Source organism: Pongo abelii, chromosome X, assembly GCF_028885655.2.
Source record: "Pongo abelii isolate AG06213 chromosome X, NHGRI_mPonAbe1-v2.0_pri, whole genome shotgun sequence".
NCBI lineage: Eukaryota > Metazoa > Chordata > Mammalia > Primates > Hominidae > Pongo > Pongo abelii.
Window position 1 is genome coordinate 56,314,702 of NC_072008.2, and position 26,928 is coordinate 56,341,629.

Here is a 26,928-nt window from a genome sequence, read left to right on the forward strand (position 1 = left end):
GACAGATGGCACCAGAAAAATCGGGTCACTCCCACCCTAATACTGCGCTTTTCCAACGGGCTTAACAAACGGCACACCAGGAGATTATATCCTGCACCTGGCTCAGAGGGTCCTACGCCCATGGAGCCTGGCTCATTGCTAGCACAGCAGTCTGAGATCAAACTGCAAGGCAGCAGTGAGGCTGGGGGAGGGGCGCCGCCATTGCCCAGGCTTGATTAGGTAAACAAAGCAGCTGGGAAACTCGAACTGGGTGGAGTCCACCACAGCTCAAGGAGGCCTGCCTGCCTCTGTAGGCTCCACCTCTCGGGGCAGGGCACAGACAAACAAAATGCAGCAGTAACCTCTGCAGGCTTAAATGTCCCTGTCTGACAGCTTTGAAGAAAGTAGTGGCTCTCCCAGCATGCAGTTTGAGATCTGAGAATGGGCAGACTGCCTCCTCAAGTGGGTCCCTGACCCCCAAGTAGCCTAACAGGGAGGCACCCCCCAGTAGGGGTGGACTGACACCTCACACGGCCGGGTACTCCTCTGAGACAAAACTTCCAGAGGAACGATCAGGCAGCAACATTTGTAGTTCACCAATATCCGCTGTTCTGCAGCCACCACTGCTGATACCCAGGCAAACAGGGTCGGGAGTGGAACTCCAGCAAACTCCAACAGACCTGCAGCTGAGAGTCCTGACTGTTAGAAGGAAAACTAACAAACAGAAAGGGCATCCACACCAAAAACCTATCTGCACATCACCATCGTCAAAGACCAAAGGTAGATAAAAACCACAAAGATGGGGAAAAAACAGAGCAGAAAAGCCAGAAACTCTAAAAATCAGACTTCCTGTCCTCTGCCAGAGGAGCGCAGCTCCTCACCAGCAATGGAACAAAGATGGATGGAGAATGACTTTGACGAGTTGAGAGAAGAAGGCTTCAGAAGATCAAACTGCTCCGAGCTAAAAGAGGAAGTTTGAACCAATGGCAAAGAAGTTAAAAAGCTTGAAAAAAAATTAGACAAATGGTTAACTAGAATAACCAATACAGAGAAGTACTTAAAGCACCTGATGGAGCTGAAAACCATGGCATGACACCTAAGTGACGAATGCACAAGCCTCAGTAGACAATGAGATCTAATGGAAGAAAGGGTATCAGCGATGGAAGATGAAATTAATGAAATGAAGCAAGAAGAGAAGTTTAGAGTAAAAAGAATAAAAAGAAATGAACAAAGCCTCTAAGAAATATGGGACTATGTGAAAAGACCAAATCTACATCTGATTGGTGTACCTGAAAGTGATGGGGAGAATGGAACCAAGTTGGAAAACACTCTGCAGGATATTATCCAGGAGAACTTCCCCAATCTAGCAAGGCAGGCCAACATTCAGATTCAGGAAATACAGAGAACGCCACAAAGATACTCCTCGAGAAGAGCAACTCCAAGACACATAATTGTCAGATTCACCAAAGTTGAAATGAAGGAAAAAACTGTTAAGGGCAGCCAGAGAGAAAGGTCGGGTTACCCACAAAGGGAAGCCCATCAGACTAACAGCGGATCTCTCGGCAGAAACCCTACAAGGCAGAAGAGAGTGGGGGCCAATATTCAACATTCTTAAAGAAAAGAATTTTCAACCCAGAATTTCATATCCAGCCAAACTAAGCTTCATAAGTGAAAGAGAAATAAAATACTTTACAAACAAGCAAATGCTGAGAGATTTTGTCACCACCAGGCCTGCCCTAAAAGAGCTCCTGTAGGAAGCACTAAACATGGAAAGACACAATCGGTACCAGCCACTGCAAAAACATGCCAAATTGTAAAGACCGTCAAGGCTAGGATGAAATGGCATCAACTAACAAGCAAAATAACCAGCTAACATCATAATGACAGGATCAAATTCACACATAACAATATTAACCTTAAATGTAAATGGACTAAACGCTCCAATTAAAAGACACAGACTGGCAAATTGGATAAAGAGTCATGACCCATCAATGTGCTGTATTCAGGAAACCCATCTCACGCACAGAGACACACATAGGCTCAAAATAAAGGGATGGAGGAAGATCTATCAAGCAAATGGAAAACAAAAAAAGGCAGGGGTTGCAATCCTAGTCTCTGATCAAACAGACTTTAAACCAACAAAGATCCAAAGAGACAAAGAAGGCCATTACATAATGGTAAAGGGATCAATTCAACAAGAAGAGCTAACTATCCTAAATATATATGCACCCAATACATGAGCACCCAGATTCATAAAGCAAGTTCTTAGTGACCTACAAAGAGACTTAGACTCCCACACAATAATAATGGGAGACTTTAACACCCCACTGTCAACATTAGACAAATCAATGAGCCAGAAAGTTAACAAGGATATTCAGGAATTGAACTCAGCTCTGCACCAAGCGGACCTAATAGACATCTACAGAACTTTCCACCCCAAATCAACAGAATATACATTCTTTTCAGCACCACACCTCACCTATTCCAAAATTGACCACATAGTTGGAAGTAAAGCACTCCTCAGCAAATGTAAAAGAACAGAAATTATAACAAACTGTCTCTCAGACCACAGTACAATCAAACTAGAACTCAGGATTGAGAAACTCACTCAAAACCGCTCAACTACATGGAAACTGAACAACCTGCTTCTGAATGACATAACTAAATGCAGGCAGAAATAAAGAAGTTCTTTCAAACCATCGAGAACAAAGACACAACATACAAGAATCTTTGGGACACATTCAAAGCAGTGTGTAGGGGGAAATTTATAGCACTAAATGCCCATAAGAGGAAGCAGGAAAGATCTAAAATTGACACCCTAACACCACAATTAAAAGAAGTAGAGAAGCAAGAGCAAACACATTCAAAAGCTAGCAGAAGGCAAGAAATAACTAAGATGAGAGCAGAAGTGAAGGAAACAGAGACACCAAAAACCCTTCAAAAAATCAATGAATCCAGGAGCTGGTTTTTTGAAAAGGTCAACAAAATTCATAGACCGCTGGCAAGACTAATAAAGAAGAAAAAAGAGAAGAACCAAATAGACGTAATAAAAAATGATAAAGGCGATATCACCACCGAGCCCACAGAAATACAAATTACCATCAGAGAATACTTTAAACACCTCTACGCAAATAAACTAGAAAATCTAGAAGAAATGGATAAATTCCTCGACACATACACCCTCCCAAGACTAAACCAGGAAGAATTTGAATCTCTGAATAGACCAATAACAGGCTCTGAAATTGAGGCAATTATTAATAGCTTACCAACCAAAAAGAGTCCAGGACCAGATGAATTCACAGCCGAATTCTACCAGAGGTACAAGGAGGAGCTGGAAACATTCCTTCTGAAAGTATTCCAATCAGTAGAAAAAGAGGGAATCCTCCCTAACTCATTTTATGAGGACAGCATCATCCTGATACCAAAGCCTGTCAGAGACACAACAAAATAAGAGAATTTTAGACCAATATCCTTGATGAACATTGATGCAGAAATCCTCAATAAAATACTGGCAAACCAAATCCAGCAACACATCAAAAGGCTTATCCACCATGATCAACTGGGCTTCATCCCTGGGATGCAAGCCTGGTTTAACATAGGAAAATCAATAAATGTAATCCAGCATATAAACAGAACCAAAGACAAAAACCACATGATTATCTCAATAGATGCAGAAAAGGCCTTTGACAAAATTCAACAACCCTTCGTGCTAAAAACTCTCAATAAATTAGGTGTTGATGGGATGTATCTCAAAATATTAAGAGCTATCTATAACCAACCCACAGCCAATATCATACTGAATGGGCAAAAACTGGAAGCATTCCCTTTGAAAACTGGCACAAGACAGGGATGCCCTCTCTCACCACTCCTATTCAACACAGTGTTGGAAGTTCTGGCCAGGGCAATCAGTCAGGAGAAGGAAATAAAGGGCTTTCAGTTAGGAAAAGAGGAAGTCAAATTGTCCCTGTTTGCAGATGACATGATAGTATATCTACAAAACCCCATTGTCTCAGCCCAAAATCTCCTTAAGCTGATAAGCAACTTCAGCAAAGTCTCAGGATACAAAATCAATGTGCAAAAATCACAAGCATTCTGATACACCAGTAACAGAGAGAGAGCCAAATCATGAGTGAACTCCCATTCACAATTGCTTCAAAGAGAATAAAATACCTAGGAATCCAACTTACAAGGGACGTGAAGGACCTCTTCAAGGAGAACTACAAACCACTGCTCAATGACATAAAAGAGGATACAAACAAATGGAGGAACATTCCATGCTCATGGGTAGGAGGAATCAATATCGTGAACATGGCCATACTGCCCAAGGTAATTTATAGATTCAATGCCATCCCCATCAAGCTACCAATGACTTTCTTCACAGAATTGGAAAAAACTACTTTAAAGTTCATATGGAACCAAAAAAGAGCCTGCATTGCAGTCATTCCTAAGCCAAAAGAACAAAGCTGTAGGCATCACCTGACTTCAAACTATACTACAAGGCTGCAGTAACCAAAACAGCATGGTACTGGTACCAAAACAGAGATATAGACCAGTGGAACAGAACAGAGCCCTCAGAAATAATGCCGCATATCTACAACTATCTGATCTTTGACAAACCTGACAAAAACAAGAAATGGGGAAAGGATTCCCTATTTAATAAATGGTGCTGGGAAAACTGGCTAGCCATGTGAAGAAAGCTGAAACTGGATCCCTTCCTTACACCTTATACAAAAATTAATTCAAGATGGATGAAAGACTTAAATGTTAGACCTAAAACCATAAAAACCCTAGAAGAAAACCTAGGCAATACCATTCAGGACATAGGCATGGGCAAGGACTTCATGTCTAAAACACCAAAAGCAATGGCAACAAAAGCCAAAATTGACAAATGAGATGTAATTAAGCTAAAGAGCTTCTGCACAGCAAAAGAAACCACCATCAGAGTGAACAGCCAACCTACAAAATGGGAGAAAATTTTTGCAATCTACTCATCTGACAAAGGGCTAATATCCAGAATCTGCAATGAACACAAACAAATTTACAAGAAAAAAACAAACAACCCCATCAAAAAGTGGGCAAAGGATATGAACAGACACTTCTCAAAGGAAGACTTTATGCAGCCAAAAAAACATGAAAAAATGCTCATCACAGGCCATCAGAGAAATGCAAAACAATACCGCAATGAGATACCATCTCACTCCAGTTAGAATGGTGATCATTAAAAAGTCAGGAAACAACAGTTGCTGGAGAGGATGTGGAGAAACAGGAACACTTACACTGTTGGTGGGACTGTAAATTAGTTTAACCATTGTGGAAGTCAGTGCGGTGATTCCTCAGGGAACTAGAACTAGAAATACCATTTGACCCAGCCATCCCATTACTGGGTATATATCCAAAGGATTATAAATCATGCTGCCTTAAGGACACATGCACACGTATGTTTATTGCGGCACTATTCACAATAGCAAAGACTTGGAACCAAGCGAAATATCTAACAATGATAGACTGGATTAAGAAAATGTGGCACATATACACCATGGAATACTATGCAGCCATAAAAAATGATGAGTTCATGTCCTTTGTAGGGACATGGATGAAGCTGGAAACCATCATTCTCAGCAAACTATATCAAGGACAAAAAAACAAACACCGCATGTTCTGACTCATAGGTGGGAATTGATCAATGAGAACACATGGAAACAGATAGGGGAACATCGCACACTGGGGACTGTTGTGGGGCGGGGGGAGGTGGGAGGAATAGCATTAGGAGATATACCTAACGTTAAATGATGAGTTAATGGGTGCAGCACACCAACATGGCACATGTGTACATATGTAACAAACCTGTACGTTGTGCACATGTACCCTAAAACTTAAAGTATAAGAATAATAAAATTAAAAAAAAAAGAATCTAGTCAACAAATGCATAGGCAAGATAATTGCAGCTTATGGTCACTATTATAATGAAAATAAATCAGGATAATGAAGTGTGAGTGACTAGAACGTATATGGAATGAAGATTGTTTTGATTGAGTTGCATGGGGATGTTTTTATATTAGGCCGTCTTTAGGCTGGTGCCTAGGATAATGGAAAAGAGTTAGACATGTGAAAATATGGAAGATGAGCATGTCAGACAGAGAAGCCGACAAGTGCAAAGGCCCTGAATTGAAGGCAAGCTCAGACTGTTGGAGGAATAGCTAGCAGTTCAATGTGGCTGGTGCATAGTGATCAAGTAATGGAGAATTGTTATGAGAGTTCTTTAAAGCACCAAGACATTGAAACATTTTAAGCATATCAGCATGTTCTGTGGATGCCTGTGACCTGTTGGGAGACTGTGGCCCAAGAAAGAGATAATTCTTGAGCTTAGATGGTAACAGTGGAGACAGAAAAGTAGACAGAGTCAGAATCCATTTTGGAAGCAGAGTTGACCAGACTTGTTAATGGAATGAATGCAGCAGCAAGGGAAAGAAAAGAACGAAGGATTATTTTTAATTTTTGGCATGAGTGACAGAGCAGATGGTGGTGCTATTTACTGAGATGAGGAAGAAGGGGAGTGAATTTTGAAACTAAAACAAAGAGTTTAGTGCTGGTCATATTGAATTTGAAATGCTTATTAGATATCCAAGTGGAAGCACTAGAACAGCATGGCTGGAAATAAAAATTTGAGAGTCATTAGCTTAGAGATGGTATTTAACAACACGGTACTAGATTAGATTACCCAAAGAAAGGGTGTACATGGAGAAGAAAAGAGATTTGAAGACTGAGTCTAGGACACCCCAACATTTAAAAGTCTGGTAGATGAGAAGCCTTCACTGGTTTGATGAGTCTATTCATGGGGGGAGGTGAGAAGAAAGGTGGTGACTAGGTTTTTGATGACTAGCAGCTGAATTTTAACTTCGGATTTCGCTTCTTATCCTTGGTAAAATAATTAGCCACAGAGACTTCCTGCTAGCTCTTGGTAAGGCAGTGAAGAGGGCATGGGCCTTGGGGAAGGAAGAAACTCTAGAAGGTGAAAACTTAAGTGGGATGCAAATGTTGTTCATTGTAAGGCTATGGAGGAAAGCCAATGGCTTACTGCTCTGGTTTTCATCTGCTTTCACCTTTCAGCTGCATTCTACGTGGCTGTAATTAAAAACAACTTCTTTGGAACATTGTGTTTGCAGCTGTCTGCTTTCCCTTGAGAACTCAGATAATCTCTGGAACCTCATTCCTAATCTACCCTGCACACATGGAGTCTGGTTGCTGGATGGGGTAGAGGTTTCAAGGGGAGTGAACCCTGATGTTTGCAGATAAAATTATGAATTGAACTCTAGGAATTGTTTGTTCAACGACCAATTTACTGTTTTTGTTTTCTTCTTTTTGATAGAAATGTTCCTTCCATAGGAATAGACTCCTTGAGTGTTGGGGATCAGAGCAGAATCAAATTAAACTTTTTCTTTGAGTTTTGTGCCTAAGTCTAACCCCTCATGACTTTCTGTTGAGCTCTAATCAGCCTTGCAAAATAAATACTGTATATTATAATGTAGAAGATTCTTAGGTGTGTATAAGACATGCCCCAATATTTTAAAAAACATTTCCTCTTTTAAAAAAGTATTAAGTGTGTTTAAAGTAGTTTCTAGAAGGATAACTTTTTCTCATGAAAATACAGTGTACATTTTTGCTAGAGGTACAATAAGATGTAGAGAAATTATTTGTGCCAATAACTCCGTCCATTATTTTATGTATTTTACTCACTATATGGGTGTATTAGACGTTGAAAATATTTGCATACATTTTTGGTGCTGGAAGTTGGGAAGTATAGCTCATATGCCAGCAAATAAGATAGTCTGCTTGCAAACAGATTTATTTTTTAACTAGTTCATTTTCTTTTTAAGGAATACCAGTAATTAGCTGGTTAACATTCTCGACTCTTTACACTCACACTAGAAGTTGTTAATGTAGAAGACAAGTCAGCAAAGTTTTTCTGTAAATGACCAGTAAAACTGTAGGCTTTTCAGGCCATATGGTCTCTATTGCAACAATGCAACTCTACCCTTTTAAAGTGAAGAGTTGTATATAATACATAGACAAATAGGCATAGCTGTGTTCCAATAATACTTTATTTCAGAAACTAGCTACAGAGCTGGAATTGGCCAAGGTTATAGTTTGCCCACTCCTGTTGTAGAAGATCATTTTACCTGGAATGTCTCAGACCTGATTTATTCCCAATTAAGAAGTTCTTACAATTGCAGAAAGATACTTTAAAACAGTTGTTACATATCATACCATATATAGCATGTAGCAACTGAGGACCTTTTCAACTTGCGAAAGTCACCATAGATGCTGCAGACATGTCTACAGATTATTGTTTAATATTTCTTTATAATCTGTTCTACCCCATAGCATTTAAGGCCACCAAGACATCACCAACAGGTTTTTGGAGCCCATTAGATCATACCATCACCACTCTTGCAATATAGTGGGAGACAATTTAGTGTAGTAGTTATAAGATCAGACTTTGAAACCACACAGTTATGAGGTTGAGTCCTAGCTCTTACTCTTTTACTGTCATGTGACTTACTAAACTTCCCAATGTGTCAGTTTCCACATCTATAAAATGAGTTCTTACATGTAAAATACTAGTACTTAGTAAGCACTCCACAGGCATTAGCTGTTATTCTAGCAATAATTATTCAGTTGTGGCAATGGCATTTTTAAATAGATCATCAGTGGAAAAGTCCTTTTAGACAGTTCCCTTTTTTCATGTGTCTAGCGTATGAACTCTCAAATTATCTTCTATGATACTAGTCTTAGATGAATGTCTTTTAGTCAGGCTAGAGTAACTCTTGCTTTACAGGGCAAGGCAAATACATCAAGACATTGAAATTAGGCTTAAGCAAACATTGTGGTTTAACACTCAACCAATCTTTGTTAGTATATTTTATTGATTAATCAACTTCTCATTTTCCCAGGCCCCGTGCACTGTTGTTACAAATGCAGACTTCTCCAGGGCTTCACTGTTTTTGACCTTGGTAAACCTATGTGTTTTGCCCCAAGTTGGTGGGCAGGTTTCATATGCTCTGTGTGTGTGTGTGTGTGTGTGTGTGATGCTTTTAAAAGAATTAGTCAAGTTATTCAACTTTTGTAGAGGATGCTCTGTTGATAATAATTGGGAAGGGGTAGGTTTCTGGAGCATTTATTTGGTTTATTTGGTTTAGCTCACAGACAAGAAAACAAGAAGCACCGGGCATGGTGGCTCATGCCTGTAATCCCAGCACTTTGGGAGGCTGAGGTGGGTGGATCACAAGGTCAAGAAATCACGACCATCCTGCCCAACATGGTGAAACCCTGTCTCTACTAAAAATATAAAAATTAGCTGGGCGTGGTGGTGGGCGCCTGTAGTCCCAGCTACTCGGGAGGCTAAGGCAGGAAAATTGCTTAAACCCGGGAGGCAGGGGTTGCAGTGAGCCAAGATTGTGCCACTGCACTCCAGTCTGGTGACAGAGTGAGACTCCGTTTCAAAAAAAAAGAAAAGAAAAGAAAAGAAAATAAGAAGCTTTAGCTTTTGATGCCTGCAGGACTCTCCTGGGACAAATGCTCTGGGACAAAATGAATATGGGAAAAGTTAACTTTATTACCAGGAAGTAAGCAATCAATGTTTGTAAAATGCTATGTTAAAGTTTGAGTGGTAGTATAATATGCCAATTATTATTATAAAATGACAACTGTCTCCAAACTGGAGTATTAAAGCATGATTTAAAACCATTAGTTTCTCTACTTAAGTAATGTAGCTTACATACCTACCTTAATTTTGGAACTGGAGTATTTTGGCTCTTTATGAATAGTCATTATGTCCTTCTGCAGTGTTCCAGAGGAACACTGCCTTCCAAAGTCTGGCCACCTGCATGAGGATATCCTCAGCTGAGAGTTTGAACAGATGAACATGTGGCACATCTAATGGAGAGGTGTAATGTTTCACCAAGAAGAAGAGCTGGTTGTCATGAGTTAGTGCTGCAGAGAGCGGGAGATTTCAGAGTGGCCACCAGCAATATGAGTAGTTAGAGGCTCAGTTAGAGTATCAGGGAAAGCAGCATTATGTAGTAGTTAAAAGCAAAGGCTCTAGAGTAAAACAGACCTGGATTCAAGTATTACTTCTACCACTCATTTTCTGTGCATAACCTTAAGCAAGTTGCTCAACATTTCAGAATCTCAGTCTCCTCCTCTCGAAAGGAAAGGTGATGATAATGAACCTAAATCATTGGGGGCTGTTATTGAGGATTAAATGAGTTTATGCATGAATGCTCTTTGCACAGTAACACTAAGTGATAGTTATTAATCCTCCACCAGTATCACCCTGTCTAGGCAAGCCCCTGGAAAAATCCTACTAATTCTGTAAGGATTATCTCCAAACTTTTCTTCATGCCCTGGTGACACTTTGAACCTCTCTTATGGCACTTTTCCTGTTTTTCTGTTTCTTACAATTATAAATATACTTGCCTAATCTCTTCCTGCTAGACTGAAAGTAACTTGAGGGTAGAGATATTGTGTATGTGTCTCCCACAAAGATTAACAGAAAATCTTGCATAAGGTAGGCACTTAATACTTACTGAGCTGAATTAAATTGCACTAGTTTATATTTAAAATATACTTACCAATAAGTACCATCAGTTGGTGTCATGTTATGACACTGCCATTGGCCTTTACTTTCCTTCTTTCCAGAGGTCTATCATTTGTCCTGCAGTGATAGTTCAAGGTTATCTGCCATAAAAGTGAGTTGGGAGTTCATAGAGTTTCCAGAAAGACTTTTTCTGTAACACTCACAGAAAGTCATAAAGACTAAAATGGCAATAAGTACTGCTGGGTCAATTCAGTAAATATGTATTGAAGGCTTGTTGTATGTAAGAGATTGTGGGCTCTGGGCACGGTAGCTCACGCCTGTAATCCCAGCAGTTTGGGAGGCTGAGGTAGGTGGATCACCTAAGGTCAGGAGTTTGAGACCAGCCTGGCCAACATGGTGAAACCCTGTCTCTACTAAAAATACAAAAATTTGCCGGGTGTGGTGGGGGGCGCCTGTCATCCCAGCTACTTGGGAGGCTGAGGCAGGAGAATCGCTTGAACCTGGGAGGTGTAGGTTGCAGTGAGCTGAGACCATGCCAATGCACTCCAGCCTGGGCAACATAAGAGCAAAACTCCGTCTCAAAAAAAAAAAAAAAAGAAAGAAAGAAAGAAAAAAAAGAGATTGTGATAGGTCTATGGGGATATGCAAAGCTCCAGGAGAGAGAAAGAATGAGGAGAGCAAGAGAGATAAATTCTGACTGGGAGAATTATTTTTTGTTTCTTGGCTATTGAAGGAGGCTTCAAGAAGTTCCAAGTCTTGGTGGCTAATGATGTGGACATATCGTATGGCTTTGGAGGGGGTGAGGACTGCTTACGGACCTTAAAAGATCTGGTAAAAAAAAAAATATATATATATATATATATATATATATATAGGAACAGTGGTTTTCTCAATCTTGGCTGCTCTTTGGAAACACCTTGGAGGGGCATGGATTAAAAATAGTGATAACTGGGTCCCAATCCTTAGACATTCTGACGTAATTGGTGTAGGTCACACTTTGGACACTGGGATTGTTCTTAATTGCCCCAGGTGACTCAGATGCACAGCTGCAGCTGAAAATCATGGCTTTGGAGTTGTGTTTCTGAGGGAGCCTCAAGTGGTTATTTAGTTCTTGGTTGTACCCTGGCTGAGTAAGATAACAGTTAGTCCATCCATTTATATCAAGGACATTCCCTGCTATAATTTGGTAAGCTATTTCTTGGAGGGAAAAATATTTTTTTGTCATTGTTGCAATTTTTATTGCCTTCATTCATTTCTCAAACAGGGGAATAATTGACAATTAAGATGTGTAATGGACAATTTTTAGAGCAAAGTGAGGAGGTGACTGGAGACCATATGTTGCCCACGAACAGAGCCTTCAGCAAACGTTGAAGAGAAAAATACTTTTAAATAACAGACTCCAATCACTTATTCATTTATTTAGAAAACATTAAAAAGGACTACATTAATTTCTTATTGTTGCTGTAACAAGTTACCACAAACTTAGTGGATTAAAACAACACAAATTTATTATCTAATAGTTCTGAAGGTCAGAATGCCTAAAATCAAAGTGTTGGATACTGCATTCTTTCTGATGGCTCTAGGAAATAATTTGTTTCCTTGCCTCTTCTAGCTTCCAGAGGCTACTCATGTTCCTTGGCACAAGGCTGCATCACTTCCACCTCTCTGTTGTCACATCTTCTCTGACTCTTGCCTTCCTCTTATAAGGACTCTTGTGATTACAGTGGACCCACTTAGGTAATCTAGGATAATTTGGCAATTTCACCTTTCTTAATCACATCTGTAAAATTCCTTTGGACATGTAAGGTAGCATATTCATAGATTCCCAGGATTAGAATGTGGGCTTCTTTGGGGAAGGTCCTCATTCAGCCTCCCACAGGGATTAAAGATGACACTGGTACTATGACTGCTAATATTTACTTATGTCCTCTATAACACATCACAAATACCTAAAGATTATTTATTGTGGGCCAGGCCCTGTGATAAATGCATTAATGCCATTATCTCAGTTGAACTTATGACGTGAACATTATTAATATCCCCATATTTTGTATGAGAAAACTGAGGTGCATAGAGATTGTGATTTGCTCAAACTCACATAACAACTAAGTGGTGAAGTCAGATTTCAAACCCACGTGAGTCTGAGTTCAGTGCCCTAATCATTATCAAAGATTACACTTTCTAGTACTCTTGACTTTAAGGGCTTAGGTATTCATTCCATAGATAAGGTAGTTGTTCAAGTGTGTATCAAACATCACACTACAGGTACAGTAGTGAACAAGATGAAGTTCCTGCCTGACATCTTGGAGCTCACATTCTTGAGGAGTATATAGCAAAGTATTCAGAGAAACAAATAATGTTAGGTAGTGGTAAGTGCTGCAAGGCAAATTAAAGCCGGGTACAGGGATACAAAGTGACAGGAAGTGAGGATGCCCCATTGAGCTATTGTAAATAAAGTAGTCAGAGGAACCTTCTAAGAAGAGATTATTGTGTTCATGGATGAGAATACTCAATTTTAAGATGGCATTTCTCCTCCAACTGATCTACAGCTTCAACACAATCCCTCAAAATCCCAGGTGGATTTTTTTTTTTTTTTGCAGAAATTGATAAGGTGACCCTAAAATAAATATTTGAATACAAAGGGCCCAGAATATCCAAAACAAACTTGTAAAGAATTTAGAGGATTAGTGTTTCCCAATTTCAAAACTTGCTATAAAGCTATGTTAATAGATAGCGTGGTACTTGCATAAGGTTAGACATATAGATAAATGGAATAGAATTGAGCCCAGAAATAATCCCATGTGTCTATGGCCAATTGATTTTCATTAAAGGGCCAAAACAATTTAATGGGATAAAGAATCGTCTTTTCAGCAAATGGTGCTGAGATAACGTGATACCCACATGTAAAAATTGGATCCTTACCTCATACCATACATATAATTATGTAAAGAGCAAAAACTATAAAATTCTTAAAAGAAAACATAAACGTAAATGTTGTTATTTGGGTTAGGCAATGCTTTTTTAGATAGGACACCAAAGGTACAAACAAACAATCAAATTATATATATATACGTATATATATATGCATATGTATATTTTTTCTAAATTAAAAACTTTAGTGCTCCAGAAGAAACTCAAGTAAGTGAAGTAACCCATAGAATAGGAAAACATATTTGCAAATCATACTGTTTGTAAGAGTCTAATATCCAGAATATATAAAGGACTCTTATAACTCAGTGATTAGAAGACAGATAACCCAATTAAATTATCCAGTCTATCATTGATGGGAATTTGGGTTGTTTCCATGCCTTTGTTATTGTGAATAGTGCTGCAATGAACATACTTTTCTCCAACCAGAGATTAAAATAGCTACATCTTACTTGTTTTGTTTGTTTCTTTAAACCATCTTACTACAAGGAAAGGATCAACAGAAGCTGGGTCTCTGTGAGAAATCCCATGTCATTATAATTCCTGATCCTGTATATTAAAATGATATACTTCACACAAAAAAATAGACAAAGGATTTGAATAAACATTTCTCCAAAGAAGATATTCAAATGGCCATATGAAAGAAAGCCTTACATCCTTAGTCATTAGGAAAATGCAAACAAAACCACAATGAGAAGCCACTTTATACTCACCAGGATAGCCATAATAGAAAAAAATGAAAAATAAGTGTTGTGAATGTGGAGAAATCAGTATCTGCAAACATTATTTGTGGAAATGTAAAGTAGTCCAGTCACTTTGGAAAAGAGTTTGACAATTCCTCCAAAAGATGAAACTGATTTATCATGTGCCCTAGCAATTCCACATATTGGTATCTACTGAAGAGAAATGAAAATATATATCCACAAAAATATTTACATGTGAATGTTCACAGCAGGATTAATCATAATAGCTAAGAAGCAGAACAAATCTCAATGTTCATCACCTGACAGATGGTTAAACAAAATATAATATATCCACACAATGGAATAATATTCAATAGTGGGCAGGATGAACCTTAAAACATTAACGCTAAGTGAAAGAAGCTAGATGTAAGAAACCACATGTTGTATGATTCTATGTATATGAAATATTCAGAACAGAAACAGAAGGTAGATTAATGTTTGACTAGGACTGTGGGTAAGAATAGGGAAGACTGCAAATGTACACGAGGGATCTTTTTAAAGTAATGGAAATGTTATAAAATTGGATTGTGGTGAGAGTTGTACAACTTCAAATTTACTAAAACTTATTAAATTATACTATTAAAGCTAATGAACTTTATAGTACATATAACTCAACAAGGCTGTTAAAGAGGAAAAAAGGTGATATTTGAGCAGACAAATGAATGACAAGAAGGACAAGCCATGCCAAGGACCTGGGTGAAAAAATTATAGGAAGAAAGAACAGCAAGCAAAAAAGTCCTGGGCAGGAGAGTTCTTAGAGTTTTTGAAGAATAGTAAAAAATGCCACTGTGACTAAAATGCTGCATGTGTGATAGTAGTAGGAGATGAGGTCAGAGAAGAGTCAGGAGATCTGATCGTGAAGGGCCTTGTAAGCAAATATAAAGATTTCCAAGTTTTACTGTATGTGTGATGGTAGCCATACGAGGGTTTTGAGCAGAGGCGTGATGTCATCTGCTTTATGTTTTTAAAGGTAACTCTCACTGCTGTGTATTGAAAAAGCTATAGTGGAAGCACTTAGGAGTACATTGCCATGTTTCTGGGGTATAAATTGGGCAAACAAAACATGTTTTATGGGAATAATAATTGAGTAAGAAAATTCAGGCTGTTGAGTTAATTAAGCTCAAGTACTGATTGGGCACCCAATATTGCTCAGCATTTCGTTAGGTTCTATACCAAGACTTTGTCTCTGATATTTAGAATTTAAGGGCTATGAAGACAGGGACAGAGTCTTCCTTTTTCACTGCTGTATCCTTAGCTGCTAGAGTTGCACCTGGTAGGTGATCAAGAAATACTCACTACATGATTGAATACATGAATATAGGAGCTTTAGAACATAAATCATACAGTGTTTTTATTTTATTCCAATGAGTTGCCAATATTTAAAAGTCAAGAAATTCCATATAAGGATAAGAATTTTCAGCTTTTATGGTGATATTGGAGCTCTATTTCTCCATCCATTTAGAGGAGATATGCACTGACAAGTTTCAATAGTTCCCACTCAGCCAGTTTACTCATATATATTACCTATCTCATCTGTATAAGCATCATGGGACTTCTCAGCCTTCCTAATCACATGAGCCAATTCCTTCTAATAAATATATATCTATTATCTATCTATCTATCTATCTATCTATCTATCTATTATCTATCTATCTGTCTATCTGTCTATATGCTATTTGTTCTGTTTCTCTGGATAACCTTCACTAATTCAAAGACATTTTGTTTATCCATTTGTCTATAAGTGGAAATTAGGGTTGCTTCTACTTCTTGGCTATTGTGAATAAAACTGCTGTGAACATAGGTATACAAATATGTCTTTGAGACTCTGCTTTTGATTTTTTTTGTATATACACCCAAAAGTGAGATTACTAAATCATGTGGTGTATTATTTTTGATTTTGGGCAGAACTTTCATGCTGTTTTCCATAAGGCTTGTACCACTGTTGGTGTACAGTCCTACCAACAGTGCACAGGGGTTCCAGTTTCTCCGCATCCTGACCAATACATGTTATTTTCTGCTTTTCTTTTGATAATAGATATTTTAATAGGTGAGGTGATATTTCATTGTGGTTCTAATTTGAATCTCTCTGATGATTAGTGGTGTTGAACATCTTTCCATATGTTTATTGGTCATTTGTGTATCATCTTTGGAGAAATGTTTATTCAAGTCAGTTGCCCATTTGTATTTCACATTTTGTTGTTGAGTTGCAGGAATTCTTTATGGATTCTGAATATTAACCTTTTATCTGATATTTTATTTGTAAATATTTTCTCCCATTTTATAAGTTTCCTTTTCAGTCTTTGGATCATGTCCTTTGATACATAAGTTTTTAAGTATGATGTACTTCCATTTGTCCATTTCTGTTTTGATTGCCTATGCTTTTGGTGACATATCCAAGAAATCATTGTCAAGTTCAATGTCATGAAACTTTCCCCCAGTGTTTTTTTTAGGAACTTTATAGTTTTGGGTTGTTGGGTCTTTGATCCATTTTGAATTAATTTTTGTATATGGTATAAGATAAGGGTCCAGTTTTATTCTTCTGCATGTGGTTATTCAGTTTCCCTAATGTCATTTGTTGAGGCGACTGTCCTTTCCTCATTGAGTGGTCTTGGCACCCCTGTCAAATATCATTTAACCATATATGTAACAGTTTATTTCTTGGCTTTCTATTGTATTACATTGGTATATTTTTCTGTCTTTATGCCAGTACTACAGTGTTTTTATCACTGTAACCTATATTAAGGTTTGAAATCAGGAACTGTGAAGCTTCCAAATTTGTTGTTCTTCTCGAAAATGGCTTTGACTATTCAGGGTCCCTTGAGATTCCACATGAATTTTAGGAAGAATTTTTCTATTTCTGCAAAAACTACTGTTGGGATTTTTATAAGGATTGCATTGAATCTGTAGATTGCTTTGAGTAGTAGTGGCTTCTTAACAATATTAAGTCTTCCAGTCTATGAACACAGGATGTGTTTCCATTTATTTGTGTTTTCATTATTTTCTTTCAGCCATGTTTGGTATTTTCCAGTGCACATGTCTTTTGCCTCCTTGGTTAAGTTTATCCTTAAGTATTTTATTATTGTTGATGCTATTGTAAATGGAATTGTTTCTTTAATTTCCTTTTTCAGATTATTCATTGTTAATTGCTTGGTGATATTTTTTAAAGTTTAGTTTATAATTATGTAACTTTGGAGGTTGATAATGAGAAAATCACAGAATATTTATATGCAGAATATTATTAAATTTATCAATTTTGGGAATAATAATGGCACATAATGAGGCTTTACTATGTTCCAGGCATTAAGTGTTTATCATAAACTAATTTAATTTATAACAACCCTATAAAGTGTGCACTATTATTATTCTCATTTAACAGATGAGAAAATTAATGCATAGAGAGATTAAATAACTTTTTCAAGATTACACATCCAGGAAGCTTTAGATGCAGGAATAGAAAAATAAAATCATATTATGTTTAGCCAGATAAAATAAATTAGCTTATAATAATTTGACACTTACTCCTTTGACAGGGTCTTAGGAATACTAAGACCACTTAGTATTGCTCCACTTCTGATGTAACAGATGTAAGAGAAAAAGATCAGCTAAGATCTGGCTCTTGTTCTCATGAACAGACATGCAGTATGAATAGAAGAAACTTTGAATACCAGCCATGAAATAAGACTATTTAAAAGCATATTTCATTTCAGATGATGCTATGAGACTCAGCTTAACTTGCTCATTATTTCCTTTATAAGAAGTCAGGTAATATAAACTGGGTTGGGCAGTGGGGGAAGTGAGACACTGTTGCAGCATCAACCAAGGCCTGCTACAAGAGGTTTTATACCTTTAACCAGTCATATTTTATCTGAAGAAGGACTCTCAGGCTGTGAGAATTTCTCCTTGGATTCGGAAATGAGAAAATGGGGGATGGGTAATTTTTGCTATTTTATTTTCTTTTTGTTCCCTATACCCAAATAAATGGGCCTTTTCAATTTTTAAATCCCTGGTTAAGCATATTTTTACTGTTATAAATGCATGGAGATATGCTTCATTCAATCAGAATGCCCTGCCTGGTGGGATAGACAGAACAGAAATGGAATGACTAAAAATTACTGAAAGTAGTCTAGAACATCTTGCAACAGCAAATGAATTACTTGTTACAAATATTATAGAGAGGATTTAAGCACTGATTAGAGAGTAGGAATAGATAAGGTTCTTGTCAACTCTAAGAAAATATAATTAAATACATTCATAGAAGAGAGACGGTATGGGCAGACCCACCACTGTCCCTTCTGGTGCATGCATACAGGCAGACCTGCAGTCACACACATGTGCACAGACCCACCACTGCCCCACTGACACGCACATGTGTGAGGACCCCTGCTACCCTACTGATGCACGTGTGCAAGGGGGCTCACCACTGTCCTGCCAGAGCTCTTTTGCCAACAGACTCCATCAGACTGTTGTTGCTGAAAGACTGGGAAACCCTGGCCCCACCAGTGCAGCTGGTGCTTAACCTCAAGGAAGCAGAGAACAAAGCTGTAGGCCAGGTCCCAATCCCTCAGGTAAGAGTATGCAGTCCAAAAGTGCTGAGCTAAGCCTTGGCTCCATGAAAGCATCTAGAAATGAAGCCAATAGACTAAAACCAAATTATGCCACATTCAAACCCTCAAGAGTATGGAAGAATATACAAATAAAAAGCCACATCCAAAACACAGCAACTTTGAAGATTAAAGAAACATCAGGCCACACAGATGATAAAGAACCAGTGCTAGAACTCTGGCAACTCTAAAAACCAGAGTGTCTTCTTACCTCCAAATGACTACACTAGCTCTCCAGCAATGGTTCTTAACCAGACTGAAATGGCTGAAATGACAGACATACAATTCAGAATCTGGATGGCAAAGAAGCTCATCAAGATACAGGAGAAGGTAGAAACCCATTCTAAGGAACACAGTAAAATGGTCCAGGGGTTGAAAGATGATGTAGCTATTTTAAGAAAGAACCAAACAATTTTAGGAAATAAAGAACTCACTAAAGAAATTTTAGAATGCAATTGGAAGTATTCTAATAATAATATAATAGACCAAGCCGAGGAAAAAATCTCAGAGCTCAAAGACTGCACCTTCAAATCAATGCAGTCAGAATAAAAAAAGAATAAAAATGAATGAAACCTCCAAGAAATATGGGATTATGTAAAGAGACCAAACCTATGACATATTGCATTCTTGAAAGAGATGGAGACAGAGCAAGCAACTTGGAAAACATATTTGAGGATACGATCCATGAAATTTTTTCCAACTTCATTGGAGAGATTGAAATGCAAATTTAGGAAATGCAAAAAAAAAAAAAAAAACAAAACAACAACAAAAAAACTTTGCAAATTACTATAGGAGATGACCATTCCTAAACCACATAGTCATCAGATGCTCCAGTTAACATGAAAGAAAAAAAATCACAAACACAACTAGAAAGAAAGGGCAGGTCATGTACAAAGGGAACCCCATTAAGCTAACTTAAGTGAGTCTTTCAGCAGAGACTTGCAAGCCAGAAGACATTGGAGGCCTATAAGCATCACTAAAGAAAAGAAATTTCTACCAAGAATCTCATACCCTGCCAAACTAAGCTTCATAAGTGGAGAAATAAGATTCTTTTCATACAAGCAAGTGATAGGAGAATTCAGTAAACTTGCCTATGAAGAAGTCCTTGGCTGGGTGCAGTGGCTCACGCCTGTAATCCCAGCATTTTGGGAGGCTGAGGTGGGTGGATCACCTGAGGTCAGGAGTTCGAGACCAGCCTGACCAACATGGAGAAACCCCGTCTCTACTAAAAATACAAAATTAGCCAGGCGTGGTGGTGCACGCCTATAATCCCAGCTACTTGGGAGGCAGAGGCAGGAAAATCACTTGATCCCGGGAGCAGAGGTTGTGGTGAGCCAAGAGCATGCCATTTCACTCCTACCTGGGCAACAAGAGTGAAACTCTGCCAAAAAAAAAAAAAAAAAAAAAGGAAGAGGAAGAGGAGGAGGAGGAGGAGGAAAGAAGAAGGAGGAGGAGAAAAGAAGAAGAAGGAGAAGGAGAAGAAGAAGAAAGAAGAAGAAGCTCTTAAGGGAATGCTAAACGTGGAAATGAAATACCAGTATATGGCACCACAAAAACACACTTAAGTACATATCCCAATGACACTATAAAGGAACTATACAATCAAGTCTACATTAACAACCAACTAACAACATGATAACAGGACCAATTTCTCACATATCAGATTAACCTTGAAATTACAGTGGCTTAATGCTCAACTTAAAAGGCACAGAGTATCAAGCTGGATAAAGAAGCTAGACACAACTGTATGCTGTCTTCAAGAGTCCCATCTCATATGAAATGGCACCCATAGGTTCAATGTAAAGGAATGGAGATAGGTTTATCAGGGAAACAGAAAGCAAAAGAGAGTAGGGGTTGTTATTCTTATTTCAGACCAAATAGTCTTTAAACCAACAATGATAAAAAAAAAAAAAAGGAAAGCAATACATGATGATAAAAGTTCAATTCATTCAATTCAACAAGACCTAACAATTCTAAATATGGCCCACTCACCCTCCACTCTGTCCTGTGGCTGCCCACTGCCCTCCTACTGTCCAGCGTGGCCCTGCTGCACTCCAGCCATGTCCTCTCCAGGATCCCCACTACCTTCCACCCAGGCCTCACCACCACGGCCTCTGCCAGAGGTCCTGGTGGACCTGTGTGGAGATGGGACTTCCAGATCCTATCCTGGGAGTCACCAAAGCCTTTAAGAGAGACACCGATAGCAAAAAGATGAATCTGGGAGTTTGTGTCTACTGGGATGATAATGGAAAGCCTTACATGCTGCTTAATGTCAACAAGGAAGAGGCCCAGATTGCCACAGAAAATTTGGACAAAGAATACCTGCCCATTGGGGGACTGGCTGAATTTTGCACGGCATCTGCAGAACTAGCCTGGGTGAGAATAGTGAAGTGTTGAAAAATGTCTGGTTATTCACTGTGCATACCATTTCTGGAACTGCGACCTTAAGGATCAGAGCCAGTTTTCTGCAAAGATTTTTTAAGCTCAGCCAGGATGTCCAAACCATCCTGGGGAAATCACACACCCATCTTCAGGGATGCTGGCATGCAGCTACAAATTTATTGTTACTACAACCCCAAGACTTGGTGTTTGACTTCACAGGTCGTATGGAGGACATTTCAAAAATACCAGAGCAAAGGGTTTTTCTGTATGTCTGTGCCCATAATCCCATGGGAGTGGAACCTCGTCTAGAGCAGTGGAAGGAAATAGCAACAGTGGTGAAGAAAAATAATCTCTTTGCATTCTTTGACATGGCCTAGCAAGGGTTTGCTAGTGATGATTGTAACAAGGATGCCTGGGCTGTGCGCCACTTCATCAAACAGCATTAATTTTTGTCTCTGCCAATCATAAGCCAAGAACATGGAGTTATCCGGCAAGTGTGTGGGAGCCTTCACTGTGTTTTGCAAAGATACAGATGAAGCCAAAAATGTAGAGTCAGCAGTTGAAGATCTTGATGCGTCCCATGTATTATATTCCTCCCCTCAATGGAGCCCAGATTGCTTCTACCATTCTTAACACCCAAATTTGCAAAAACAATGGTTGCAAGAAGTGAAAAGCATGGCCAACCACATCATTAGCATGCGGACTCAGCTGGTCTCCAACCTCAAGAAGGAGGGTTCTACCCACATCTGGCAACACATAACTGACAAAATTGGCATGTTTTGTTTCACATGGCTAAAGCCTGATCAGGTGGAGCAGCTGACCAATGAGTTCTCCATCTACATGGCAGAAGATGGACACATCTCTGTGGCAGGGGTCACCCTCAGCAACATGGGCTACCTTGCCCATGCCTTTCATCAGGTCACCAAGTAATATCACTGGTGCAAGGAAACAGAAACAACCTTTCTGTCTTCAGTGTCTGCTATTGGGAGCTTCACACAGAGGATGACAGAGGGTGGATGGTGGTGAGTAGAACATTTCTTTCAGCTGCATTGTGTAACAACACTCAGCAATTGAATGTTTCTCAGAAAAGAACATGTAGTGACATAGGGCAGAGGCATCCATGTTTGGTATCTGGAACATTGTGGCTCTAAACCAAACTCTCCCCTGTCCTTTTATCTCCCAACTTTTCTCAAAGAGTTTATACATGCAAGAAAGTCATCACACCAAAAAACCTGTCAGTTATGCCATTGCAATATTTCAGAAGCTTTAACTGAAGTGTAATACGGTGTCAGGGTTCCTCATGAGAAATAGCACACATTGGAAGCTTTGAGAGAAGAACTACTTCTATCATGAACAGTCAGCATTGTGTCTGTCCTCCCACGATGGAGCAACCTTAACAAGAGACCATATTGCAGAAATTGCATTTTATGAAAACCAATGAGTATGCTGACATTACAGCAAGGAAAATAAAAGATGTTGTTTTCTGTCTTATTTAAGAAAAAGAGAAGGCTCTCTGTTCTCCCTTGTCATTGTTGTTTTTTTCCTTATGCACAAAGATTTTTAACTAATGTAGATTTTCATTCCATTCTACTGCTTGATTGATCATCAACCCCATCCTGTTGGGATTCATTTAAAAATAAAGAACATAATTTTCTGCTGATGCCTTACCATCACCTTTCTCAGCAAAGAATAGTGGAGAGTAGGTAACTGCACTTTATCTCAGCATCCTCTTCAATGATTGTATATTTGTCTTCTGTTGAGATGTTGTCTCTGCCCAGTTGGACCTACTCCCTTTGTTGAATGTAGTTGTGCAGTCACTCATTTCACATCATGAGTCAGGTGGCACAGGGCAGTACCAGGAAATAGGATATTCTAGGCTTTATGTGCTGCTAGCTGGGATCAAGCTTCACCCTTCGGAAAGAAGCACTCTATCTGCTCTAATCATGTAGACTTATTGCAGCCTGGCTTCTCTGTTACAATAAAGTTACTGTAGACACTCCCACTCAAAAAATAAAAAAAAAAAGTTCTAAATATATATTCATTCAACACTGGAGCACCCAGATACATAAAACAAGTTCTTGGATACATATGAAGAGATCAAGATAACCACACAATTATAGTGAAAGGCTTCAACACACCACAAACAGTGTTAAACATATCATAAAGGCAGAAAACTAACAAAGATATTTGGGATGTAAACTGGATACCTGTTCAAATGTACCTAACAGGCATTTACAGGATATTCCACCCAATAACAGAGTATATATTCGTGTCATCTGCACATGACACATACTCTAATATCAACCATGTGCTTGGCCATAAGGCAATTCTCAACAATTTTTTTAAAAATGCCAAAATTATTCCATCTACACTTTTGGAGCACAATGTAACAAAAATAGAAATCAATACAAAGAAGATCTCTCAAAACTCATAAAATTACATGGAAATTAAGCAACCTGCTCTCAAATGACCTTTGGGTAAACAATGTAAATGAGGCAGAAATCAAGAAATTATTTGAAACTAATGAAACCAGGGATACAACATGCCATAATTTCTGAGACACCTCTGAAACAGAGTTAAGAGGAAAGTTTATAGCACTAAACACCCACATCGAGAAGTTAGATCTAAAGTTAACAACCTAACATCACACCTAGAGGAACTAGAGGAAAAAAAGCAAACCAACCTCAAAAGTAGCCAAAGAAAAATAACAAAAATCATTGCTAAATTGAATGAAATTGAGATGCAAAAATTCATACAAGTTCACACCTGTATTCCCAGCACTTTAGGAGGCCAAGGCAGGTGGATCACTTGAGCCCAGGGGTTTGATTCCAGCCTGAGCAACATGGTGAAACTTAACCTGTATAAAAAAATGCAAAAATTAACCAAATGTGATGGTGACTGCCTGTAGTTTGAGCTACTTGGGAGGCTGAAGTGGAAGAATTGGTGGAGCCTGGGAGGTGAAGGTTGCAGTGAGCCAAGATTGTGCCACTGAACTCCAGCCTGGGTGACAGAGTGAGACCCTATCTCACACACTCACAAAATCTATACAAAACATCAATGAAACCAAAAGTTTGTTTCTTGAAAGAATAAATAAGATTGATAGACTGCTAGACACATGAAAAACAGAGGAAAGATCCACATGAACACAATCAGAAATGACAAAGATGACATTACCACAACCCCACAGAAATACATAAAAACCACCAGAGACTATTACAAACACTCCTATGTACACAAATTAGAAAACCTAAAACATATGGGTGAATTCCTGGAAATACACAACTTTTCAAGTTTGAACCCAGAAGAAACTGACACCCTGAACAGACCAATAAAGACTTCCAAAATTGAATCACTAATAAAAAATACCTGTCAAACAGTAAAAGCCTTGCACTGGAAGGATTCACAGCCAAATTCTACCAGACATATTAAAAAGACCTGGTACCAATCCTACTGAAACTATTCCAAAAAATTGAGGAGGACTTCTCCCTAATTCATTCTATGAGGCCAGCATCTTTCTGATACCAAAACCTGGCACAGCAACAATAAACGAGAACTCCAGGCCAATATCCCTGATTAACATAGACACAAAAATCCTCAACAAAATCAAATTAACCAGCACATCAGAAAGCTGGTCTACCATGATCAGGTAGGCTTTATTCCTGGCATACAAGCTTGGTTCAACATATACAAATCAATACATGTGATCATCACATAAACAGAACTACAAAAACACATGGTGATGACAATAGTTGAAGAAAAGGCTTTTAATAAAATTCAGTATTCCTTCATGTTAAGAACCCTCAACAGACTAGGCATGGAAGAAACATACCTCAAAGTAACAAGAGCCATCTCTGACAAACCCACAGCCAACATCATACCGAATAGGCAATTGCTGGACCCCTTCCCCCTAAGAATTGGAATAAAACAAGAATGCCCACTCTCACCACTTCTATTCAACATAATACTGGAAGTGCTAACCTGAACAATCAGGCAAGGGAAAGAAATAAATGGACTCTAAATAGGAAGAGAGGAAGTCAAACTATTTCTCTTCACAGATGATATGATTCTATAGCTAGAAAACATCATAGTCTCTTCACAAAGGCTCTTAGACCTTATTAACAACTTCAGTAATGTTTCAGGATACAAAATCAATGTACAAAAATTAATAGGATTTCTATACACAAATAATGTTCAAGCTGAGAGCCAAGTCAATAACTCAATTGCATTCACAATACCCACAAAAGAATAAAATACCTAAGAGTAGGGATAACCAGGGAGGTGAAACGTCTTTACAATTAGAATTGCAAAACACTGCCTATTTTGGACCTGCTCTGGCTCAGAGGGCAGCCCACTGATACGAAGTTTGTGTCTCGGGCCTGGCAGCATTCACCACAAGCTGACTGAAGAACATTTGGGCCTTAAGTGAACATCAATGTTAGCCTACATCACTCCCCATGGGCTATTGGTGGTGGTGACATGTGGAGAGACTTGTCTGACTGTGGAAGAAGGAGGCAAGAGTGTGAAGGACATTGTCTTATGGCTTGAGTGCCAGCTTAGCTGCAGTAGAAAACAGCGCCAGTTAGATCTCTAAGGTTTTTGACTCCAGTCCCTGGTTCCCAGATGACATATCTCGACTTGGCCTAGACTTGGAGAAACTCACCTGTCTGGCTTCACCATCTGCTAATTGTGGAGCCCTAGGGCATTAGGAAAACATAAGCATTAGCTAGGTAGTGGTTATGGAGGCCTTGGGTGAGACCAAGTGCTTTGCTGGCTTCAGGTCTGTCCCAGCACAGGCGCAATGATTGTAGCTACATGGGTGCATGTGTCATTCCTCTACCAGCCCAAGACAGTTGTCCATGGAGAGAGAGACTCTGTTTGGAAGAAAGCAAGGGAACAGAACAAGAGTCTCTGTCAGGTAATCCAGAGAATTCTTCCACAACTTATCCAGGATCAGAAAGGCATTACCTCTATGAGTCTGCAAGAACCACTGCGTTACTGGACCTGGGGTGCCCACTAATGCAGATATGTCTGCAGTGACCAAAAACTTAGATCACACTACCAAAGTCCATTTAGATACCTGGCAAGTCTTCCCAAGAGGTATTGGTACAAAGAAGCCCAGACTGCAAAGACTACAATAAATACTCAGCTCTTCAATTTGCAGTTACTGATGAACATTCACATGCATAAAGACCATCCAGGAAAACATGCCCTCACCAAACGCGCTAAAGAAGGCACCAGGGACAAATCCTGGAGAAACAAAGATATGTGACCATTCAGACAGAGAATTCAAAATAACTGTGTTAAGGAGACTCAATGAAATTCAAGATAACACAAAGAAAATATTCAGAATTCTATCAGATAAATTTAACAGAGATTAACTAATGAAAAACAATCAAGAAAAAAATTAGAGTTCAAAAATGCAGTTGACATACTGAAGAATGCATCAGAGTCTCTTAATAGCAGAATTGATCAAGCAGAAAGAAGAATTAGTGAGCTTGAAGAAAGGCTATTGGAAAATACACAGTCAGAGGGACAAGAATAAAAATAAAGAACACCTACAAGATCTGGAAATTAGCCTCAGATGAGAAAATCTAAAAGTTATTGGCCTTAAAGAGGAGGTAGACAAGATGTGGACAGAGAGTTTATTCAAAGGGGTAATTACAAAGCACTTCCTAAACCTGAGGAAAGATATTAATAT

At 38.8% G+C, this 26,928-nt stretch overlaps 1 protein-coding gene and 1 pseudogene across 1 annotated transcript in view; both read left to right on the forward strand.

Annotated features, from left to right (window-relative positions):
- Positions 1-26,928, forward strand: part of KLF8 (KLF transcription factor 8) — a 373,193-nt gene that overhangs the window by 32,260 nt on the left and 314,005 nt on the right. The window lies entirely within an intron of this gene.
- Positions 1,616-23,279, forward strand: LOC134760896 (aspartate aminotransferase, mitochondrial-like; annotated as a pseudogene).